This window comes from Narcine bancroftii, chromosome 11 (assembly GCF_036971445.1).
Source record: "Narcine bancroftii isolate sNarBan1 chromosome 11, sNarBan1.hap1, whole genome shotgun sequence".
Classification (NCBI taxonomy): domain Eukaryota; kingdom Metazoa; phylum Chordata; class Chondrichthyes; order Torpediniformes; family Narcinidae; genus Narcine; species Narcine bancroftii.
Window position 1 is genome coordinate 46,417,079 of NC_091479.1, and position 23,661 is coordinate 46,440,739.

Consider the following 23,661-nt stretch of genomic DNA (forward strand, 5'->3'; position numbering starts at 1 on the left):
CAACAATCTCACCAAATGACTCTGCTTGAAATCAAGATTCAAACCATTTTGAGCAATACCACAGGAATTGTTCAACAAGAGCCTGGTGTTCCCTGAGGAGTTTTCTTTCAATAGTAGAAATTATTTTTTTAAGCCCGTTAATCTTCCTGATACAGATGTTTGTATTTAACTTTCAGGTTGCTATCTGTTGTAAACTTGGAGGCCTTTAATGGGGTGAGTGGGTGGAGTCTTTGCTTTAACCAAGCAGTTCTCTTGCAATTTTCCAGCTGTTGGATGCGATTCAGTTGCTTGCAAGTTTAGCAAGTGGGATTTTGATGTGAAATTGCAACTCACAGCGTCATTTTTGTGTTTGAAAATGCCAATGTGAAAATTTTAACTTTAGTCTTCTTGGTTTGCTCAAGTTTACAGAGGAAACGTTGGGTGAAGCTGAGAAGACAGAGTTGGATGCCCATTTGGCGTATCGGCTGGGCAAAGCAGAAAGCACAAAATGAGGGGCAAAAAAAAATAATGAAGCAGACTGAAGTGCCGTTGAACCAAACCCAGGTAAAGAATTTAATTTTGTGCAGCGTACTTAAGAGACCAAACGATTTAGGCTTTTCGTGGTGACCTATTTAAATGAACAAAATCTGATTAGAATAGAAGTTTATGGAATGTTTGGAAGTTGCCACAAAAAAATGGAGCATATAAATTAGATGTTGTAATTAAGATAAATGAACAATTCAATGAGCCTGGTGTCACAGTATCTGCCTCCCTCTACTGTACATCACCGTTAAACCTTCTCCCCAATATGAACCTGATGTCAAAGTATCTGACACTGTTAATCGTACATCAATGTTAAACCTTCTCACGAATGTGAATCCTGTCTCAAAGTTTCTGCCTCAGTCTATCGTACATCAACATTAAACTTTCTCCCCCCTGTGAACCTTGTGTAATAGAATCTGCCTCAGTGTACCGTCCATCACCGTTAAACCTTCTCCCCACTGTGAACCTGGTGTCACGGTATATATCTCAATTTACAGTATATCACCGTTAAAACTTCTCCCCAATGTGAACCTGGCGTCACAGTATCTGCCTCAGTCTACCGTACATCACCGTTAAACCTTCTCAATACCGTGAACTTGGTGTCACAGTATTGATCTCAGTCTATCGTACATCACTGATAAACCTCCTCCCCACTGTGCACCCGATGTCACGGTATCCATCTCAATTTACCGTACATCACTGTTAAACATTCTCCCCAATGTGAACATGGTGTCACAGTATCTGACACAGTTTATAGTAAATCACTGTTAAACCTTCTTACTACTGTGGAATCCATCTCACATTTTCTACCTCATTCTACCGTTCATAAACATTAAGCCTTTTCCTCCTGTGAACCTGGTGTTAAAGTATCTGCCTCAGTTTAAAGCATATCACCATTAAGCCTTCTTACTGCCCTGAACTCAGCGTCACAGTATATCCCAACGTCTACAGTACTTTACCGTTAAAACGTCTCCCCACTCTGAACCTGGTGTCGCAGTATCTCATACAGTTTATTGTACATGACTGATAAACCGTGTTAATGTTCTGAAACCATTGTCTCAGTATCTCTTATCAGTCTACCATACATCATCGTTAAACATTTACACATCTGTGAACGGGTGTCACTGTATCTGACACAGTTTATCGTACATTACTGTTAAACCTTCTCCCCACTGTGAACCTGGTGTCACTGTATCTGACACAGTTTATCGTACGTTACTGTTAAACCTTTTCACTGCTGTGAACCCAACGTCACAGTAACTGTCTCAGTCTACCGGACATCATCGTTGAACCTTATCCCCACTGTGCACCTGGTGTCACATTATCTACCTCAACATACGGTATATCACCATTAAACCTCCGCCCCACTGTGAACCTGGTGTCACTGTATCTGCCTCAGTCTACCATACAACACCGTTAAGCATTATCCCCATTGTGCACCTGGTATCACATGATCTACATCAACATACCGTGCATCACCATTAAACCTTATTCCCATGTGAACCTGGTGTCACAGTATCTGCCTCAGTCTACAGTACATCACCATTAAACCTGATCCCCACTTTACTCCTGGTGTCAAATTATCTACCTCAACATACCGTATATCACTGTTAAACGTTCTCCCCCTGTGAACCTGGTGCCACTGTATCTGACACAGTTCATAGTATATCACTGTTAAACCTTCTAACAAATGTGAATCCTACTATAAAATAATGCTCCCCTTCTAAGTCTCGCTGTATTCGAATCCCACCTATTTTAAAAATTCCCAAAAAAAGAGAAAAATCAATCCCTAAACAAGCTACTCAAGAGTAGTAGCCCCCTAAAAATCTGGGTGTGGTAAAGTCCACAAGTGGCAGGTGACTAAAGGACTCAGTGTCACCCACCCCCAGTCAGACTTTCACAAAGTCCTGAAACAAAAACATTCAACCCAGTGATTCCAGTCCCAATGATTGTTCCGGATCTTCAATATCGAGAAGACTTTGCGTCAATTCAACTTTTTTCCATTCTTTCCATATTTTCCAATCTTCCCATTTCCATTCCCATTGACCCTTCCCTTCGGTGACAATGGTGACGATCACCCATTTCCTCGAACATCTGGCAATGAATTAGCAAATATTAAAGCATCTTGGTCATTTTCAAAAAACTGAGATTGAAAATTCCCATAAAAATCTTTCAATACTGCCGCATAACGAAAAGCAAATTTATATCCCTTTCGCCACAATACTTCTTAGGCTGAATTATATTCTCGGTCTCTTCTGATAATTTCTTGACTCAGATCTGCATTTTAAAAAAACCCTATTATTTTGAACCATCAGTGGAGCCTGATTTTGCCGTGTTTTCTGCACCACCAATCGGAGGATCATCTCTCTGTCTTGATATTTAAAACAGCGAATCAAAACTGCTTGTGGTAATTGGCCTGGAAACGGTTTCTTCCTTAACACTCTGTTTGGTCGATCTAATTCCAGTCCATCCGGAATGAATTACCTGTCCTACACTTCTGGGATCCATTTCTTCAAAACCTTCACCGGATCCGAACCTTCCATATCTTCCGGAAGACCTACTATCTTAACATTATTTCTACGCCTTTAGTTTTCTAATGGGTCAAACTTCTTCAATAATTCCTTCTTCTGAAATCCCCCAATCTACAAAAGGATCTTCCACTTTTCCATTTTTTCTCTATTACGCTCCACTTGACTCTTGCATTCAAGAAAGCCTCCTCAATCTTTTAAAAATGTTCTTGCACAGTGTCCACTGATCATGTCCATCTCGTAACATCACTCTTAACTACATTAATATCTTGCTTCATAAAAGTTATTTCTTCACACACAGTGTTCATTTTAGTTTTCATTTCCAAAAAATCCTTGAGTCATCTGATGAGTCATCTGCATTGATATATTTGCCATATCTTCCATGAGTTGAGCAATCCCTTCCAGAATTGGAAACACAGAATCCAGTCCAGGATCCATCACCTCCCTTTGAGGCCGACCGTCTTTTGCCTCAGTCTCCAGTTCTTCAAACTCTAATGAAGTTGAGCATCTTCTTCCTCCATAGCAATAGGTCCTCTTCCGGTGCTGCTGCTGGTCTGGATACCCGATAACAGTGTGCCGGCCTCGTCAGTTAACCGTCGCTCAGACTCCCCCACAGCTCACACCTTTTCCTAAGCATTAGTGGACCCTCGACGCATTGCACATGCCCGGTAGCGCCACCGACTGCGCAGGTGCGTCTTCTGATGTTACACTGTACCTCTCCTGACCACTAGGCAATGCTGCAGGCTCACGGGCCTGTCCTCACTCAGCTGGCCCGCCCTCACGCCTGTGATCATGAGTGCACGAGTCAAAACCGCTGAACTCATCGCTGAGCTGTCGTCATCTTGAGATAGCGCAAGTGGTGCCGACTAAATACTTAGCCGGGCAGGAGTCCTCTGAGGCTTGGAGATACTAGTCGACTACTCCGTTGCTCAATTTGAACTCGGCCACAATTCTTCAACACTTTTGTAAGGTAATTCTGGAACTGAGTTTTCGATTTTTTCACATTTGTAGCCATTTCGATCCACCACTATTCCAAAGTCTATGAACAGTATTTTTAATCACTTTTACAACTTTTAAAATCGAGCATTTGATAGTCTAACTGGGGAAGGGTGGAACCACACGTCTACCCTCTGCGCCATCTTGTCACAGTATCTGACACAGTTTATAGTAAATCACTGTTAAACCTTCACATTACTGTGAATGCTGTCTCTCAGCTTCTGCCTCAATCTACCGTTCATCAACGTTAAACCTTCTCCCCCTGTAAACTTGGTGTTAAAGTATCAGCCTAAGTTTACCACACATCACCATTAAACCTTCTCCCCATTGTGAGTCCAGTTTTACTGTATCTGCCACAGTTTATCGTACATCACTATTATACCTTCTCACTACTGTGAACTCGGTGTTACAGAGCCTGCCACTCTACCGTACATCACCAGTAAACCTTCTCCTCAATGTGAGCATGGTGTTACTGTATCTGCCACAGTTTAGTGTACATCATCATTAAAAATTCTCCCCAATATGAAGCTGGTGTCACTTTATTCGCCAAAGGTTATCGTACAGCTCTGTTAAACATTTTCCCCACTATGAACCCGGTGTCACAGTAACTGCCTCAGTTTCCCATACAACACCAATAAAGCTTTTTTTTCCCACTCTGAGCCCAGTATCAACGTATCTACGTAGTCTCCTGTACATCACAATTAACCTCCTCCCCACTGTGAACCAGGTTTCACAGTATCTGCCACAGTTTATTGTATATCATTTTTAAATCTTCTCACTACTGTAAACCTGGAGTCACAGAATCTTCCTTATTCTACCATACATCTCTGTTAAACCTTCTCAGTACTGTGAACACAGTGTCACAGTATCTGCCAAAGTCGACTGTACATCACCGTTAAACATTCTCCCCACGTTGACCCATTTTTCACTGTTTTTGCCACCATTTATCGTACATGACAGTTCAGCCTTCTCCCCGCTGTAAACTTGGAGTCACAGTATATTCCACAGTTTATTGTACATCACTGATATACCTTCTCCTCGTTGTGAATGCGGTGTCACCATATCTGCATCAGTCTTCCGTACATCACCATAAACTTCTCCCCAATGTGAACCTGGTGTCACTTTATCTGCCACAGTTAATATTACATCACCGTAAAAACTTCTTCCAACTGTGTACCTGGTATCACAGTATCAACCACAGCTTATCATGCATTACTGTTAAAGCTTCTCACCACTGAAAACTTGGTGTCACAGTATCTGCCAAAGTCTACTGTATATCACCGTTAAATATTCTCCCAACTGTGACACCGAGTTCACAGTGTCTGATACAGTTTATCGTACATTACTGTTAAACCCGCCAGATAAGATCCAGATAGCGAAAGAGGAGTTCTCACATCTGCAGGAACTGGGGATCATTCGTTGCTTCAACAGTCCTTGGGCCTCGCCGTTCCACCTGGTCCCAAAAGCCTCCGATGGCTGGTGCCCCTGCGGAGATTATCAACGGCTTAATGACACGACATTACCTGACCGTTCAGGACTTTATGGCCAGTCTGCATGGTGTGAGAGTATTCTCCAAGGTCGATCTAGTGTGCGTGTATCATCAAATCCCATTGCACCCCGAGGACATCCCCAAAACGGCCATCATCACCCCCTTCAGCTTGTTCGAATTTTTATGCATGCCTTTCAGGCTCAAGAACACCACCCAGACCTTCCAGCACCTCATGGATACAGTGCGCAGGGATTTGAATTTCGTGTTCATTTATCTGGATGACATTCTTGTCGCCAGCAGAGACTGGGCACAACACAAGTCTCAGCTGCACACCCTCTTCTCCCGATTGGCCGAATTCAGCCTAATGATCAGCTCGGGAAAATACCAGTTTTGTGCAGAAGAAAATTTTGATGGGATGAAACTAATCCAGAATCCATTGCACAAGATTGGAAAAATTAGATTGAGCGTCTTCAAATACTTGGAAGTTTTGATGTCAACAGACATTGGAGTGGCCACATTTGCTCAGTTACACCAGTTTTCTGATGTAAGCGAAGGTGGTTTTGATCCTGTCAGTTACTGAGTCCTGTGAAATAACCAAGTGCGAGTAGATGGTGGATCTGTAATGGGAAAAGCCAGAGTGGCTCCATTAAAGTCAGTCACAAGACCTTGAATGGAATTGACTGCTGCTATTATGGCGAGCAAAATGGACGCTATGTTAAGAAGAGAATTACAGATGGAGTTAGCAGATCCTGTGTTTTGGACTGATAGAACATCAGTGCTTAAATATATTAATAATGAAATCATGAGGTTTCATCTCTTTGTGACAAACAGAGAGAATGAAAACCTGGACAACAACAAATGGCAGATTTACCACAGGACAGAGTTTCACCTGATGAATTCCCATTTACATCCGTGGAAGTTGATTATTTTGGTCCTTTGCAAGTAAAGTGAGGACGAAGTGTTGAAAAACGATATGGAGTTATTTTCACTTGTTTGACTATGAGAGCAATTCATATTGAAGTAGCGTCATTGCTTGACAGAGACTCTTTTATTAATGTTCTTTGGCGTTTTATTCCTAGACGTGGTCAAGTAAAAAAATTATGTTCTGATAATGGATCTAACTTTAAAGGAGCTGAACTAGAATTATGAAAAGTTATTCAAAATTGGAATCAACATCAAATTCATGATACATTACTTCAGAAAGAAGTTAATTGGATATTTAATCCACCCATAGTTATGGGTGTGGTACGGGTAAGGGTTAGTTGGTTGTGGAGAACGTTTACAAAGGTCTGTACTGGGCAGTACTGGGCAGCAATGCTTAATGTTGTAATGGATGCGGAAGCTCTGGGAAGGGATAAGGGAGGGACTGGCCAGGAAGTCTGCAGATGCTGGGTCCGAGGGCAATGCCCAAACATGCTGGGCACACTCATGGATAGTTTTGTGAGGAGCAGGTCCTGAATCACGAGTCAAATTGAGTATTTCGAGAAGGTGTCAAAGGAAATAGATGAAGGTCAAGGTTTGTATGTGATGCACGTGGATTTTAGTAAGGTGCTTGACGAGGTCGTCACGGTGGCCTCATTCAGAACGTCGGGAGGCATGGGATCCATGGAGCCTTGGCTGTGTGGATTCAGAATTGGCTTGTCTGCAGTAAACAGAGGGTAGAGGTAGATGGAACAATGACTAGTGGCGCTCCAAATGGATCTGCTCTGGGACCCCTGCTCTTTGTGATTTTTATGAATGATGATGGGAGTGGAAGGGTGGGTACGTCAGGGGATGACACAGAGGTAGAGATGTTGTAGACAGTGTAGAAGGTTGTCATAGGTCATCCAGTTTGCAGAGAAGTGGCAGATGGAGTTCAATCCTGTAAATAGAGATGTACTTAAACAAGCAACTGGTACAGGTTTATTTCCAGAGTCATTTTCAAGGGCACGAATAACAGTTATTCCAAAGAAGGTTGGAGACCCATTAAAATTAGCTTCATATAGACCAATATCTTTATTGAATGCAGATTACAAGAATGTGAGGGCAGAGCACTTGGTTAATGGCAGGATGATGAACAGTGTGCAGGACAGAGATATATTTAGATCCTGCTCCATAAATCGCTCAAGGTTGCTGTGCAAATTGAGAGGGATTTTAAGATGGTGTATTGTGTGCTGGCCTTCAGGAGTCAGGGATTGAGTTCAAGAACTGAGAGGTAACGTTGCAGATGTATAAAATTCTAGTCAAACCACACTTGGAATATTGTGTGCATTCCTGGGGCGAGAATACCAGTGGACGTCTAAATAAGATGAGATGAGGGAACTTTAGACAAGATGTGAGGGGGATATTTTGTTGACACAGAATGTAGTGGGTGGCTGGAATGCATTGCCAGGGGTAGTAATGGAGGCTGGTCCAAAAAAGGCATGAAAAAGATTTTAATTTCGGGACAGAAATAAAAGAAAAGCAGAAGGTACTGGTGAGAGGGAGGGAAGAGTAATATTGTTGGGGGTACGTTCAGATGGGTCAGCTGAAGGGACTTGACTGATCCATCCATGATTTGTCCAGCATCTTGCTGCCATGTCGTGGTGAACCAGGGTGTTGCCTGATGGAGACACGGTACTCTGAGCTCTGCAGATATAGATTGTGGTTTTCTCCATAACACACTTGCTCAGGTAAAGCAGAGGAAGAGAAAGGCCCTAGTGTGCAGGGGTAGGGAGGGGGATGATGGGGGACGAGTTGGGGCCCTCCAAAGTCATCGTGATCAGGCCTCGGAGACGGCATCTCTATCACTCGTATTTCTCTTCCCAGGAGAAGGAGCGATCTCAGAGACAAGACACGAGTCCAGAAGAACATTGCAGCCCAGCTGAACAGAGGACGGACAACATCCTGATGGCCTGAACCCCTCCCCTTCTCCCTCTGGCCCTGCCAACTCCATTCCCCACTTCTTCCATATCCCTTCACCCACTTCCCCCACCCATTTCTCCCCTACCTCTCCTCCATTCCAACCCCCTCCCACTCACCTTCCCCTTCACCTACCCTCACACCTATGCCCTAAACTCAGCCCTCCTCCCTTCACCTCCCCTTCCCCTCTCCTTTGCCCCTCCCCTTCGCCTCCTAACCTTCCCCTCCTCCCCTTCCCCTCCTTCCCTTCCCCTCCCCTTCCTACCCCTAACTTAGGGGAAGGAGGGATAGGGGAAGGGGGTAGGAGAAAGGAGGTAATGAGAGGGTAGGGGTAGGTAATGGGGTAGTGGTAGGGGGTGCAGGTATGGGGTAGGATTAGGGGAAGGGGGTAGGTGTAGAGGATATGGGTAGGGTTTAGGTTAGGGTTGGGGAAGGTGGGTAGAATTAAGATATGGGTCATGGACGGGTAGAGGTACAGTTAGGTTTAGGGTTAGGAGATGTGGGCTCGGGTTAGGTCGAGGTTTAGGGTTAGGTTTAGAGTTTGGGGAAGTGGGCTTGTTTTAGGTTTAGGGGAAGGGGGTAGGAGTAGGAGTTAGAGGTGGGGTGTGAGTTGGGGTTTGGGGAAGGTGGGTAGGATTAGGGTTGGGTTTAGGGGACAGCGTAGGGATAGGGTTAGGGGACAGAGTGGAAATAAGAGTTAGGGTTGGGGACGTGGTGTAGTGTTTAAAGGTATCGGTAGTGTTAACGTTAAGGATAGAGTTTGTTAGGGGTTAGGGTTAGGTTGGGGAGGGGAGCGGGGGAGGCGAGCAGGGCACGGGAAATGGGGCGGTGATGGGGGAGGGGAATGGGCATGGGAATGAGGAGGGGTACGGTGTAGAGGAAATGGGAGGTGAATGGAGGAAGGCATCGCTACCCCCTCCCCTCCCCCTCCCTTCCCCCACATTATCCCTGCCTCCTCTCCTCCTTCCAGAGGAAGCCGGGCCTCATACCGGCCAGAACCTCCCTGTAATTTCAGAGCCTCCGTTTCAGGAAGTGCCTTCGACGCTTGCCGCTGGACAGACATCTTGTCTCTTGATTCATTCTATACCGTTGATATTAAATTTAAAAATAGTTTGGTCTTTTAAAGCTTGAACTCAAAAGGCTGGTCCAGATAGACAACACAGAAACAGGCCCTTCGGCCCCACTCTCCTGCTGGCTGTGCTGTTGTAATCAGTCCATATTCCTCTCCACCTTTTCATTCTTAGCTCCCATCCAGCTCATGTTGCCTTGTCAATCTCACGGTCTGTGGGAAGAAGCTATTTCCCTCCCTGGCTTCTCTGCTTTTATTCCTCCATATCTCCTTCCTGATGGCAGGGGGACAAAGATGCTCTTTGCTAGATATCTGGGAGTCTATTTACAGAGCCCATCCCTGCAAAAAATTCAGGGGTCCCTTGCCTTGAGGTTCCACCCATGTTGCCTCTCCCTCAGCACTCTCTCGTCAGAACTCAATTGCACCCTCCTTCCCCTCCTCTCCCAGGTTTCAGTATCCCCCTGACAATTCCAGTCAGCTGCCATGTCTACACCCTGCCCCACCTGCTATCGAATGCCCTGCATCCTCCTTCCCCATTGGTTTCCTCCTGTTATCAGGCATCAGGATGGACCCCACCCTGTTGAAACTACCCGTATTCTCACTGATCTCTCTGCGCCTCTGCCCTCCATCCAGGGGTCTTGGTTGTCTTGTGGAGATGGTGGAGAACAAAGTACCAACTCAAGGAGATAGGGAGCTGTAAGGAGACCCCCAGTTCCAGGAGACAGGGAGAACCACAGAGATGCCCAACTCGGTCAATCAGGTAGAACCCGGTCATCAGGTGCAAGGAGCTCTTGGTACTGCTGCACGTGAGGCAGGTGTGGCCCATCCCCACACCTCCACCCTGTCAATTCCCAAAACACATTTCCTATTCATGTGGGGGTCCAAAATGGATAGAGTCTGGAGGACCATGTACATCGTCAATCAATGGGGGAATAACCCTAACCAGCATGGCTATTGTGTATGGCTGTGCTTCGAAACAAAGTGCAAGGGCACCAAAAGCCACTATGTGCTGAGGTTCTACCTGGCTCAGGTGTTGCGAAAGATTGGTCTGGCCCAGATGCCACACAATGTCCTAGTCAGCAGGACTTTGCCCCATCAACTTCATGGGAATGGTTGCATAGACAAACACTATTGACCACAGGGCCATCAGGCAGTGGTCAGCATGGAATTCCTGCTGACACAGAGACTAGGACTTGATGAGCTACTGTGGGGTGGTCCCCTGAGCAGAGCATCCAGAGACAGACATCCAGAACTGCTGGAAGACCAGAATCTCAGTGAAATATGCCCTTTGGTCTGCGTGAAACCCAGATAAGAGAAGCAAACACTAGAAGCCCAAAGCAAAGGGAGGAAGGTTTAGGGGCAATATAAGGGGTACTTGTTTTTACACAGAATTGTGGGTGCCAGGAATGCCTTGCCAGGAGTGGTGATGAAGGCTGAAATATTAGCGGCATTTAAGGGCTTCTTGGACACATGAATGAAGGAAACATAGAAGATAGGAGCAGGAGTAGGTCATTCGACCCTATGAGCCTGCTCTGCCATTCAACGAGATCATGGCTGATCTTAAAGTTCAGTACCCCATCCCTACCTTCTCTCCGTAACCTTTAATACCCTTATACTGAAGAAATATATCTAATTCCCTCTTAAACATATTTAATGAACCTGCCTCTACTGCCCTCTGTGGCAATGAATTCTACAGATTCACCACTCTCTGGGTAAAGAAATTCCTCCTCATCTCCGTCCTAAATGGTTTGCCTATTATCCTCAAACCATGCCCCCGGGTTCTGGATTTTCCCATCCTTGGAAACATCCCATCTGCATCCATTCTGTCCAGTACTGCCAGAATTTTATATGTCTCTATGAGATTCCCTCTCAATCTTCTAAACTCCAGCGAGTACAATCCCAATTTGCGCAATCTTTCCTCATAAGTCATTCCTGCCATTCCAGGTATCAGCCTGGTGAATGCCTCTGCACTCCCTCCATTGCAAGAATGGAGGGTTATGAAGGAGGAAGGGTCTAGTTTTTATTTTGCTTGGAATTGATAGGTCAGCGCAACATCGAGGTCCGAAGGGCATAACTGTTCGACGTTAACCTGCTGGTCTTTTAGCACATGGAGATGTGGGTGAGGGAACACTGCCCACCGGCCTATTCCAGGTTGCTGAGAGATGTACTGAGGCTTGGTGCAGCCAACACGAGGGCGCTGTGGGGAAGGACTCTCATCCCCCGGGTCTTGAGGGGCGGAGACTAAGGGGAACCCCTTCAACCACAGAGTGCAGGGAGTAACCACAAGGTGTCAAAGTGCTTGAATGATGTTAAACAGAGAACATGAGCAGTGAAGGGAATATAGGCATGCAACACGAGGATGAGAAAAGACGTGGAACAGTTGTCCTCTTGGTCAATAATTTTAGAATAAAGTTAATTTTGGGCTGAAAAAGAGAAAAGCCCGAACTCAGTCAACTTTGTTTCATGAGATACATTCTCCAATCCAGGAAAGCTCCTCTGTACCCGTTCAAATTTAACCTGAGGAAACTGTATTCATGATGGAAACCTCTGCAAACACACAACGGGAACTACGCACAGAGAGACAAATGATACACATGCAGTCCCTCCCAAAAAAGAAATAAATTCTGTTGAATCAATAGCAGAGTCATGGAGTCTTTGTCTGAGCCGGTCATCCATCATTCTCTATTCTCACTGCTCGCAGGAAGAATCTGTTTCTGGGCCTGGTGCTACTGGCTCCGATATTCCTCGACCTCTTTCCTGATGAGAAGAGCTGCCAAATGCTGTGGGCAGGTGGAAGGGATCCTCGACGACATTGACAATGAACCCGGTTTATCCCATTGATATTTGGGGTGGGTGGGTTGGGGGGACAGAGTCCCCATGATCCTATCTGCCACTCGTGGTCCTGCCGATCATTTTAAAAAAATATTTATAAACTTAAAACCACAACAAATTCACACAATTAATAATAATGCTCATCTAATGTGTGGCATCTATAAAAGAAAGAATAAAGAAACCACCCCCCACCCCCATCCCCAATATCCTACCCCGTTTCACTTCTCTCTTCAACAGAAGTGTCTGCTACAGTGGTGACCTCAGCAGGACCCAGCCCTTCAGTTGGATGTGAAGATCACGGTCCAGGCGGCTCCTCAGATGGTTTGGTTGAAGCTGTCAATGTTCTGGATGTCGCAGCCACACGTGGGGTTCAAACAGGCCAAGGACCAGTTCCACCTCCAAGAGATCACCACTGATGACATCCATTACTCCTCCATGATGTTCTTGCTCATCAGGACATGGCAGCAAGGCTCATCGACTTCTGACATCAGCCTCCCGAGCAAGGAAAATAGGATGCCCTCAAGGAGCTCTTAACCTGCACCTTCAGGCCACGCCTTCATCCTCCACCTCATTCTCTTCCTGCTCTCACTGTCGCATGGCCCAGACAGTCATCCCAACATAACTCCCTTCGTGCTATTTATTTTCAGCTCTCACCAAACGCCCTGGACCCACTTTTCAGGAACTCTTCCCTTTTCCTCCCTATGTCATTGGTATCTCCATGTACCACAACCTCTGGCCCACTTTAGGATGTCTTGGACACCAACAGCAACACCCCAGACACTGGCACCAGGGAGGCACCACCTGGAAAAGGTCCAGGGTCCTAGTCCAACAGTCCTTTTCCTGAGCATCCAGGCAGCAGAGAAATATCAATGGTTGCTCAAAGCAAAATCCTCATTGCGGTGCCCACCAACAAGTTGAGGCACAAAGTTTTGTGGGTCTTTTGGGTTACTGGTGCCAACATATTCCCCATCTCTCCCTGCCCCTCCATCTACTGTACAATGTTGCCCAGAAAAAAAAAACTCTCCGCTTCATTGATGACCTGAACAACAAATGGCTTCTTAAATGGCAAAACACGCTGTTGAACACCACTGCCACTGACCACAAGCACCCACCAACCCCTCAAAACTGGAAGACCCTTCGAATGACTTGTCTCTGCCATGAAGACAATTGCCTAGTGGAGCCTTGAGCAAAAGAGGCAAGGCCACCGAGTCCCACACAGCTTCTGGTTCAATTCCCTCCTGGAAGCTGCCTCCCGCGACTCCCCATCTGAGTGTCAGATGCTCGCCTGCTCACCACAGAGAACCAGATGGAAGCAGAGACAGTTACACTCCAGCCAAACCTCCCCAACATGTGATGGGTTAAATCTGCGGATGCCACTCACAGCGGACCAAAGAAGTGGTACATGGCAGACCGCACAGAGGCCAGGTCCGAAGGGCTGAGCCACTTGCAAGAACAGATCATGTCCTGCCCGAAAGTGACAGCCTCGCACCTGAATGACCCTGAGAAGAGCTTGGCACCATGGCCTGGGGCAAACCGTTCAACACCCTCGATGCTGGACAGCAGGAAAAAGCTTGGTTTACTGACGGCTCTGGCTGGTGGAGGTGCGAAAAACAGCGGTGTAAGGTGGGAGCGCTCCAGCCCACCACAGATAAAGTACTGACACAAGAGGGTGTGGTGGAGGGGAGAGCCAACTGTCCAAGCTGGCAGCTGTGGCACTGATACGAAAAGGGACAACCAGGCGGGCCCAGGAGCCTCTTTTCCAATTAGTGCAACAGGATTTCTGGGCTGTGCCAAACAACACGTCAGTGTGGATGGGTTGGCGGCAGGAGACAGGGAGGCAGATCCATGGCTGCCTGCTCTGAGGACAACAGCACTGGCAGATCTTCTGAGAGATGGAACAACAAAAGAATAGTCAGGGTCCACCACGTCGATGGACACACCTCCAGGAAAACTACTGAAGCTGACGCGATGCCACTGTGGACTGTGCTGCTCAAATATGCTCTGCCACCATTTTCCCCAAGCAGAGTGACCCCGGAGCCTTGGCAGCATTGGTGCATCATAAATGTGTGCATATGGGGGCACTATGATGGACAGAGGATCTGGGGGTCTCATAATGTTGCAAGAACTGTGATGGCCAAATGCCCTATTTGTCAGCAATTAAAACCAAGGGCCACATTCGCTGGGGTTCGGGAGCTGGCCAAGTCTGATAAATTGACCATATCAGGCCTCTCCCCTGTCAAAATAAAAAGTGATATGTTCTCACGATGGTCAGCACATACTCGGATGTCCTGCCAGCGGGCCAACCAAGCACCATTTAAGCGTGCTCCATATGTGGAATGCCCTATCGGGTAACGTCCAACCAGCAATGGGTGGTGATGCCAAGTATTTGGGGCCACCTGCATATCCCCTACCACCCAGAGGCATCCAAGATCAATGAGTGAATGAATGACCTGTTCAAGGTATCGTATGTGACAAGTTGATTGTCAAGTCTTCTATCCACGAGTGGTTGCAAGTGTATCGATTAATCCGGCGAGTTTGTGTCTGTGTGTGTCTTTTACTCCTCATGCGACCTCACTACATGTGTCAATAAAAGACAACTGTGTTCAAATTCGCCACCCTTGGGAACCCTCGAATCAGTTTCACACACATAATAATTGGTGCAGTGAGCAGGGTCCTTCGAGTTCCGACTGAACACAGCTGCAGTGGAGATGCTTTGGAATCGGGGCAGGAAATCGAGTGCAGCAGGGAGAACAAGATCTGCGGGTGGACTGACGAGAGTGCAGGGTTGGGGAGCTTGGCAAGCATGCTGGCGGACCACGGCAAACTGGTAGACTGGTCCAAGCTCCTGGATCCACATCTTGAGAAAATAGGTCACCACGTGTTGTCCCACTTCAAGAAGTCGGGGTTCCCAAAATCTAAGGGGAATCAGAGGGTGCCTTTTGGCTGCCAGTGTTTCTCCTGAGAAACCAATGTGAGATCATAGAAAGGAAAGATTTGGAGAGGGCCCAGGAAAATAAGGAGATAAAGGTGGTCCAGCAGCGCTGCTGTGCACTGCAGGAGGCAGCGCAGACTCCCCCAACCTGAGCCACTGATGTCGAGATGAGAGGGACAGAGGTAGCCAATAGGCATGCCAATCAAGGTCTGACTCCTCCCCACTCCCCCAGTGAGTGAGTTTGTACTGGCCATGGAGCGATTAGCTGAGGCCATTTGCCAGGATTCAGGCATTAAAGGTTTCAGAACAGGCCAGGAAGAGCATGAAATCAATTTATTTGCAGAAGTTGTTCTGATATATCTGACAGACCCGACACACTCATTGCCCAAGTTGTGCTCCACCCTGGAGGACTATCGGGAGATCTCTGGGTATAAGTTCTTTTGGGATATGTGCAAAATCATGTCACTTAGGAAGGGGGATTAGAGCCAATGTCAAGAAAATAGTCAACAAATGTGGCGGCAAAATGGGATCAAATATCTAGGAGTTAGAATAGATAACAACGAGTAATTTAGACCAGCTGAATTATTCTCCCCTTGATTGGGGAAATTGAGGAGGGTTTAAATGGTTGGATGTCCCTGCCCATTACACTAGTGGTGTTACAGAGAGGGGAGGTGTCACAGAGTGGGGAGATGATGACACAGAGGGGGTGATGATGTCACTGCATGGGGCAGCCATAGCTGAGTCGTGCCATGGCACAGCAACAAGAGAAAGATGCCTCTCCTGGAAGGGGATTCTGGCCCACGTGTCGGAATAGGACGCAGTCTCATCCCAGGGACCCTCTGATCAACAGGGTTGTGTTTAAATGCACACTGCACCCATGGGTGAGATAAAGAGCCTGTTACAGGCTCCCCGACTGGGACAGAGCCTCCTCTGGCACCATCCTTCACCCAGTGTGCGCGGAGAGAATGGAGGCTGCATTTAATCCCCTCTCCCCATCCTGTGTGCAGGGCACTTTATGAGGCAGCTGGAGGGGACTGGGGAGGGGAGAACAATGGCATGTGAGGGAATACAGGGATGGGGTCTGTAGGAGTGGAGGGGAGAACCAAGGAATGGGGTTGCACCACAGGCTAATGTCAAGGGAGATTGGATCAGAGGTAGGGGACATAGGGTTGAGCTGGGGAGATGGGGTGCGAGGGGACGGAAGGCACTGGGGAAAACCATGGGGGTGGTGTTGGGTGGTGGATGAGAGTGTGGTAGAGGAATCGGGGCAGGGGAGAGTGTGAGGTGTCTGAGGGAGAAGAGAAGTTGCGAGGGGGATGGAAAGTAGACCTTTCAACAGAAATAGGACAGAGCTCCCCCTCCACCTGGAATGGGATCTGTCCACTGAGAGACAGGACCGCTCCTCCACCCACCCCCCCCCCCGGGTTACAAGATCCCTTCCACCCTTGCATACACCCCCACACCCCCCCAACCGGGATAGGATTCTTTCCCCCAGTGGACCTGGATCAAGGTGCTAGAAAGTGTTTCTGCTGCGGCGGACCCAGCAGAGTTGAGCGGTGAAGCGTGGGGCTCTCTCCGCACCACCTGCTCCCTCATGCGACGAGGTCTCGCTTGCATCATAGAAGATCACGGTGTTGCTGAGCTTCTGGGAATGTGTAGGGCTTCTGCTAAACCCGTGGTGGGGTTCAGAGTGCTTCATCTCCCCGGGACGTGCTCCCATGGAGGGAGGGTTGTAAACAAAGTGAACGGCTGCAGAACTGGCCTCAGTCTGAGGAGAGTGATCAAAGAGGGACCTGGGGTGGCAATATTTCTACTGAGAGGCTGGAACGAACCACCAGAGGATTAATTCTGACATTTAGGTGACCCTTGGAAGGGAGTTAGAGGGAGGGGCAGAGACTAACTTGGACAGCAAGGCTGGGTTGGGATAAATGACCTGTTGTGTACCCTCTGGGTGTGTAAATGCTGCTGCTTCTGCCCCAGAGGACATGGCAATAAGGTCACAACAGAGGTGGCCACACCGTGTCATGGACCCAACGTCCCCAAGGTGGTGTCCTGCACAGATGATAAAATCATCGACAATGGATCTTTCGGTGTGGTGTACCAGGCAAGGCTGGTGGACTCCGGAGAGCTGATTGCCATCAAGAAGATCTTGCAGGACGAGAGATTCAAGGTGAGGGGGAGGAGCAGTTGTGTGGAAATGAAAAACCCTGATATTTAACTTTAGGGCCTACAGCACGTTCACAGGCCTTTGCGACACATGAGCCCGTTTCACACCATTACACCCAATTGACAAACACCCCAAACACATTTTTGAAGGGTGGGTGGAAAGAGGAGCATCTGACAGAGGCCATGGGGTTTGGAAACAGAGAAAGTCACACAAACCCACAACAGCACCCACCCTCCCCACACACACAAACACACACACACACACGCACACACACACACACACCTGGCAAATATCAGAGATTTTCTGCAAATTAATTGTTTAGTAGAAGCTGGGAAAACAATCATAAAAACTGAAATGATACTTCATTGAACCCCCTGACGAGTCCCCACTCCAGCGACACGAAAAGTCCCCGCAACTGACTCTCGAAAAGTCCCCCACTTCGGCCTCCCTTGGAGTTCCCCACCTCTGACCTCTTGACGAATCTCCTCCCCGCCTCCCCCCTCAACTTGGACAAGTCGCCCCTCAGGTCCCCGACCCATCGCCCAGCCTTGATGACGTTCCTCTCTCGCCATAGAACCGCAAACTGCAGATCGTGCGAAAGTTGGATCACACCATCATCGTCCCTCTTCTCAACTTCTACTCCTCTGTAGTCAAGGTAAGATCCACCTGCACCCACCCCACCCTCACTCTGATGCATATCATTTGCTGCTACCTTCCCCATTCCTTCAATCGATCTGTCTCGCTGCAGTCTTTCTGTTGCCTCCATCCTGCCCCTCTGACCAGTGCCGACTCCTTGACGCTGGCTGCCCTGCTCCTCACCCATTAACTCATGACCTCTTGCCATTTCAACTCCAGACAGCAGCAGCCAAGACCACAAGACAAGGTCGCCAAATTCGGCCACTCAGCCCCTCCAGTCTGTTTCCCCAATTCATTTCACGAATGTATTTTCCCACATAACTCACTTCCCCAGAACCTTTTGGTGCCCTTCCAAATCAACGCCTGCTCTGAATCGTCCCAACAACTCAACCTACACATGTTCGACCCCAGCCAACACCCGGCTGCAAACATTTCTCATCTCGAAACGTCAATGGTTTTTCTCTCCCGGTGAATCCTTGCCTCACGAGGGAGGGCGGTCAGAGCTGCACATTTTGTGCAGTCTCACCAGAAGCCGAATGATGGGGCAGCGGACGGGTCCACTACGGCCTGTTGACGCTCTGCTCGCTGATTCATGCCATGTTGTGTTGAGCAGTGGGGGCATCAGGCCTACAGAGAGCAGGAGGGGCTGGCACTCCAGTTGGGAGAGGCACTGGGTGTTGTAGGGTAAATCCAGCTGACATGTTTGTATTGTGTCTAAGAGAAAGAGGAGGTTTATTTGAATCTGGGTCTGGACTATGTTCCCGAGACGGTTCACTGCATGGCCCAGCACTTCAACAAGGCCAAGCAGCCCATTCCCATGATCTACATCAAGGTGGTTGTGGGTCTGGGTGGTCAAGTTGTCCACTGGGGCAAGCTTGGATGGTGGGGTTGGAGGATATGAAGGAGTTTACTGGCTGAGTCTCGCTGGGGACTGGATATCGATGAAGGGTGCATGAGGGTCTCAATGGGTATTGGTGAGGAGAGAAAGGGTAGTGAGGGGAGAGGGGTGGAGAGGATGATGAGGATGGATGTTGATTGGCAGGGAGGGGCCCTTCACCCACCTCCCCTTACCCTCAGGATATAGACCTGGCAAGTGTGGAGGCAGAGTGGTTCATGTTATATCGTTGTGTTGCCAGATGTTCATGTACCAGCTGTAGCAGAGCATGGCCTACTTCCATCCTCAGGGGGTTTTCCATTGAGACATCAAGCCCCAGAAGATGCTGGTAGATCCCGAGATGTCCTTCTTATTGCTCCTTTATTTCGGCAGGTAGATCCACCCATGTCTGTCCGTTCACCACCTCAACGCGGTCCTGATCCCTCTCCCCAACACGGCCTTGTCCCCTCCCCACCAGCTCTCACCCCTCCCCCACCAGCTCTCTCCCCTCCTCCCTCTCCCAACTTGCCCCTTCCACAGCTTAATAACTTATTCTAAATAAGATTGTGGGGGGCTTAGATGGAATGAACAGCCAGAAACCTTTCCTAAAGTGTCAGGTGCAAATCTCAGAGAGCATCCGCTTCAGGTGAGGGGAGATTTTTTTTATGCAGAGAGTTGTGAGAGCTTTGAATGCGTCACCGGAGAAAGTGGTAGCGGTTGGTAGAATAGGTACATATAAAAGTCTCTGAGACGAGCATGTGGATGTGAGGGAACAGAATTTCTACATGATAGAGGAATTTGGGGATATGGCGAGAAGGCAGGGTAGGTCGAGTTAGGTCATAAATTAGATCAGCCATGATCGTATTGAATGGCGGAGCAGGCTCGATAGGCCATTTTTGTCCTAACCTGTTCCCACTTCCTATGTTCCTATGGGTGTGGTCCAGGTAAAGGTTGAGGAGAACATTTACAAAGGTCAGTACAGCCTTTATGGGCCAAAGGGCCTGTACTGGGCAGCAATGCTTGATGTTCTAATGGATGCGGAAGCTCTGGGAAGGGGTAAGGGAGGAACTGGCCAGGAAGTCTGCAGATTCTGGGGCCGAGGGCAATGCCCAAACATGCTGGGCAAACTCATGGATAGTTTTGTGAGGAGCAGGTCCTGCTTCACGAGTCAAATTGAGTTTTTCGAGGAGGTGTCAAAGGAAATAGATGAAGGTCAAGGTCTGTATGTGCTGCACGAGGATTTTAGTAAGGTGCTTGACAAGGTCCCCACGGTGGCCTCATTCAGAATGTCCGGAGGCATGGGATCCATGGAGCCTTGGCTGTGTGGATTCAGAATTGGCTTGTCTGCAGAAAACAGAGGGTAGTAGTAGATGGAACAATGACTAGTGGCGCTCCAAAGGGATCTGCTCTGGGACCCCTGCTCTTTGTGATTTTTATGAATGATGATGGGAGTGGAAGGGTGGGTACGTCAGGGGATGACACAGAGGTAGAGATGTTGTAGACAGTGTAGAAGGTTGTCATAGGTCATCCAGTTTGCAGAGAAGTGACAGATGGAGTTCAATCCTGTAAATCAGATGTACTTAAATAAGCAACTGGTCCAGGTTTATTTCCAGAGTAATTTTCAAGGGCACGAATAACAGTTATTCCAAAGAAGGTTGGAGCCCCATTAAAAGTAGCTTCATATAGACCAATATCTTCATTGAATGCGGATTACAAGAATGTGTGGGCAGAGCACTTGGTTAATGGCAGGATTATGAACAGTGTGCAGGACTGAGATATATTTAGATCCTGCGCCATAAATCGCTCAAAGTTGCTGTGCAAATTGAGAGGGAGTTTAAGATGGTGTATTGTGCGCTGGCTTCCAGGAGTCAGGGGATTGAGTTCAAAAACCGAGAGGTATCGTTGCAGATGTATAAAATTCTCGTCAGACCACACTTGGAATATTGTGTGCATTCCTGGGGCGAGAATACCAGAGGACGTCTAAATAAGGTGAGCTGAGGGAAATTTAGGCAAGACGTGAGGGGTACATTTTATTCACACAGAATGTAGTGGGTGGCTGGAATGCATTGTCGGGGTAGTAGCGGAGGCTGGTCCAAAAAAGGCATGAAAAGGATTTTAATATGGACAGGAATTCAAGAAAAATGGAGAGTACTGGTGTGAGGGAGGGGTGGGTAACATTGTTGTGGGGTAGGTTCAGATGGATCAGCTGAATGGTCTCGACTGATCCATCCATGATTGTCTAACATCTTGCTGCCATATCGTGGAGAACCAGGGTGTTGCATGATGGACACACGTTGCTCTGAGCTCTGCAGAGAGAGATCGTGGTTTTCGCCAAAACAGACTTCCTCAGGTAAAGCAGAGGAAGGGGAAAGGCTCCAGTGTTCAGGGGTAGGGGGGATGATGGGGAAAGAGTTGGGACCCTCCAAAGTCATTGTGAGCAGGCCTCAGAGACAGTATCTCTATCACTCGTATTTCTCTTCCCAGGAGAAGGAGTGATCTCAGAGACAAGACACGAGTCCAGAGAACCTCGCATCCCAGCTGAACAGAGGACGGACAACATCATGATGGCCTGAACCCCTCCCCGTCGTATCCCTCTGGCCCTGCCAACCCCATTCCCTGCCTCTTGCATGTCCCTTCACCCACTTCCCCTCTTCTCCTCTACCCCTCCTCCATCCCAACCCCCTCCCGCTCACCTTCCCCTTCTCCTGCCCTCACAACTATGCCCTAACCCCAGCCCTCCACTCTTCACCTCCCCCTTCCCCTCCGCCCTTCCCTTCCCCTTTCCCCCTCCCCTTCCCCTCCCCCATCCCCTCCCCTAACCCTCCCACTTCCCCTCCCTTTCTCCTCCTCCCCTTCCCCTCCCCCTTCCCTTTCCCCTTCCTACCCCTAACCTAGGGGAAGGAGGGGGAGGGGAAGGGGGTAGGAGAAAGGGGGTAGTGGAAGGGGGTAAGGGTAGGGGTTGTGGTAAGGGGTAGGGTAGGGGGTAGTGGTAGGGGGTGCGGGGATGGGGAAGGGGTAGAAGGTAGGGTTAGGGGAAGTTGGTAGGTTGTTAGGGATAGGGTAGGGATAGTGGTAGGGGGTGCGGGTATGGGGAAGGGGTAGGAGGTAGGGTTAGGGGAAGGGGGTAGGTTGTAAGGGATAGGGTAGGGGGTAGTTGTAGGGGGTGTGGGTATGGGGAAGGTGTAGGAGGTATGGTTAGGGGAAGGGGGTAGTTGTAGGGGGTGCGGGTATGGGGAAGGGGTAGGAGGTAGGGTTAGGGGAAGGGGGTAGGTTGTAAGGGATAGGGATAGGGTTTAGTTTAGGGTTGGGGAAGTTGGGTAGAGTTAGGGTTAGTGTTAGGAGACATGGGGTCGGGCTATATCTTGGTTTATGGTTAGGTCTATAGTTCGGGGAAGTGGGCTTGTGTTAGGTATAGGGGAAGGGGGTAGGAGCAGGGGGGTAGAGGAGGAGTGAGGTTTGGGGTTAGGGGATGGTGGGTAGCATTAGGGTTGGGGTTAGGGGGCGGCATAGGCGTAGGAATAAAGTTAGGTTTAGTGGACGGGGTGGGGGTAGAGTTAGGGGACGTGGAGTGGTGGTAGTGGGTATCGGTAGTGTTAAGGTTAGGTTTAGGATTTTGTTAGGGGTTAGGGTTAGGAGTAGGAGGAAGGGAAGTGGGAGGGGAATGGGGGAGGCGAGCGGGGGACGGGAACTGGAGACGAGAAGGGGGAGGGGATGTGGGAGGGGAACGGGCAGTGGAAAGGGGAGGGGAACGGGGTAGAGGAAAGGGGAGGTGAACGGTGGACGGCATCCCTAGCACCTCCCCTCCCCTTCCCTTCCCCCGCATTTCCCCTGCCTCTCCTCTCCTCCTTCCAGAAGAAGCTGGGCCTCTTTCCGTCCAGAACCTCCCTGTGGTTTCAGAGCCTCCGTTTCAGGAAGTGCCTTCGACGCTTGCTGCTGGACAGACATCTTGTCTCTTGATTCATTCTGTACCGTGGATATTAAATTTAAAAATGATTGGGTTTTTTAAAGCTTGAACTCAAAAGCTGGTCCAGATAGACAAAACAGAAACAGGCCCTTCAGCCCCTCTCTCCTGCTAGCTGAGCTGTTGTAATCAGTCCAAATTCCTCTCACCCTTTTCATTATTAGCTCCCATCCTGCTCATGTTGCCTTGTCAATCGCACGGCCTGTGGGAAGAAGCTACTTCCCTCCCTGGCTGCTCTGCTTTTATTCCTCCATATCTCCTTCCTGATGGCAGGGCGACAAAGATGCTCTGTGCTGGATATCTATGAGTCTATGTACAGAGCCCATCCCTGCAATCAATCAGAGGACCATTGCCTTGAGGTGGCACCCATGTTGCCTCTCCCTCAGCACTCTCAGAACACTACTGCACCCTCCTTCCCCTCCTTTCCCAGGTCTCAGTAACCCGCTGACAATTCCAGTCAGCTGCCATGTCTATACCCTGCCCCACCTAAACCGCTGGATCGACCAGCGCCTTCTCCCCTCAAGAGTTCGAGGAATCCACTCTCTCGCAATGTCCTGCTATCGAATGCCCTGCATCCTCCTTCCCACTTGGTTCCTCCTGTTATCAGGCGCCTGGATGGACCCCACCCTGTTGAAACTACCCGTGTTCTCACTGATCTCTCTGCGCCTCTGCCCTCCATCCAGGGGTCTTGGATTTCTTGTGGGGGTGGTGGAGAACAAAGCACCAACTTAAGGAGATGGGGAGCAGTACAAAGACCCCCAGGTCCAGGAGACAG

At 48.6% G+C, this 23,661-nt stretch overlaps 1 protein-coding gene across 4 annotated transcripts in view; it reads left to right on the plus strand.

The window, feature by feature from the left end:
• LOC138745756 (uncharacterized) overlaps positions 1 to 23,661 on the plus strand; it is a 404,057-nt gene that overhangs the window by 32,889 nt on the left and 347,507 nt on the right. For 3 of the 4 annotated variants that reach the window (XR_011346487.1, XR_011346484.1, XR_011346488.1), the window contains 2 exons: positions 402 to 543; positions 8,323 to 8,726. The exons of the other annotated variant lie outside the window; for it this stretch is intronic. The gene's annotated coding sequence lies outside the window, so the exon portion shown is untranslated. Of the gene's footprint in view, positions 1 to 401; positions 544 to 8,322; positions 8,727 to 23,661 lie in introns of those variants that run through there. 4 annotated transcript variants of the gene reach the window in all.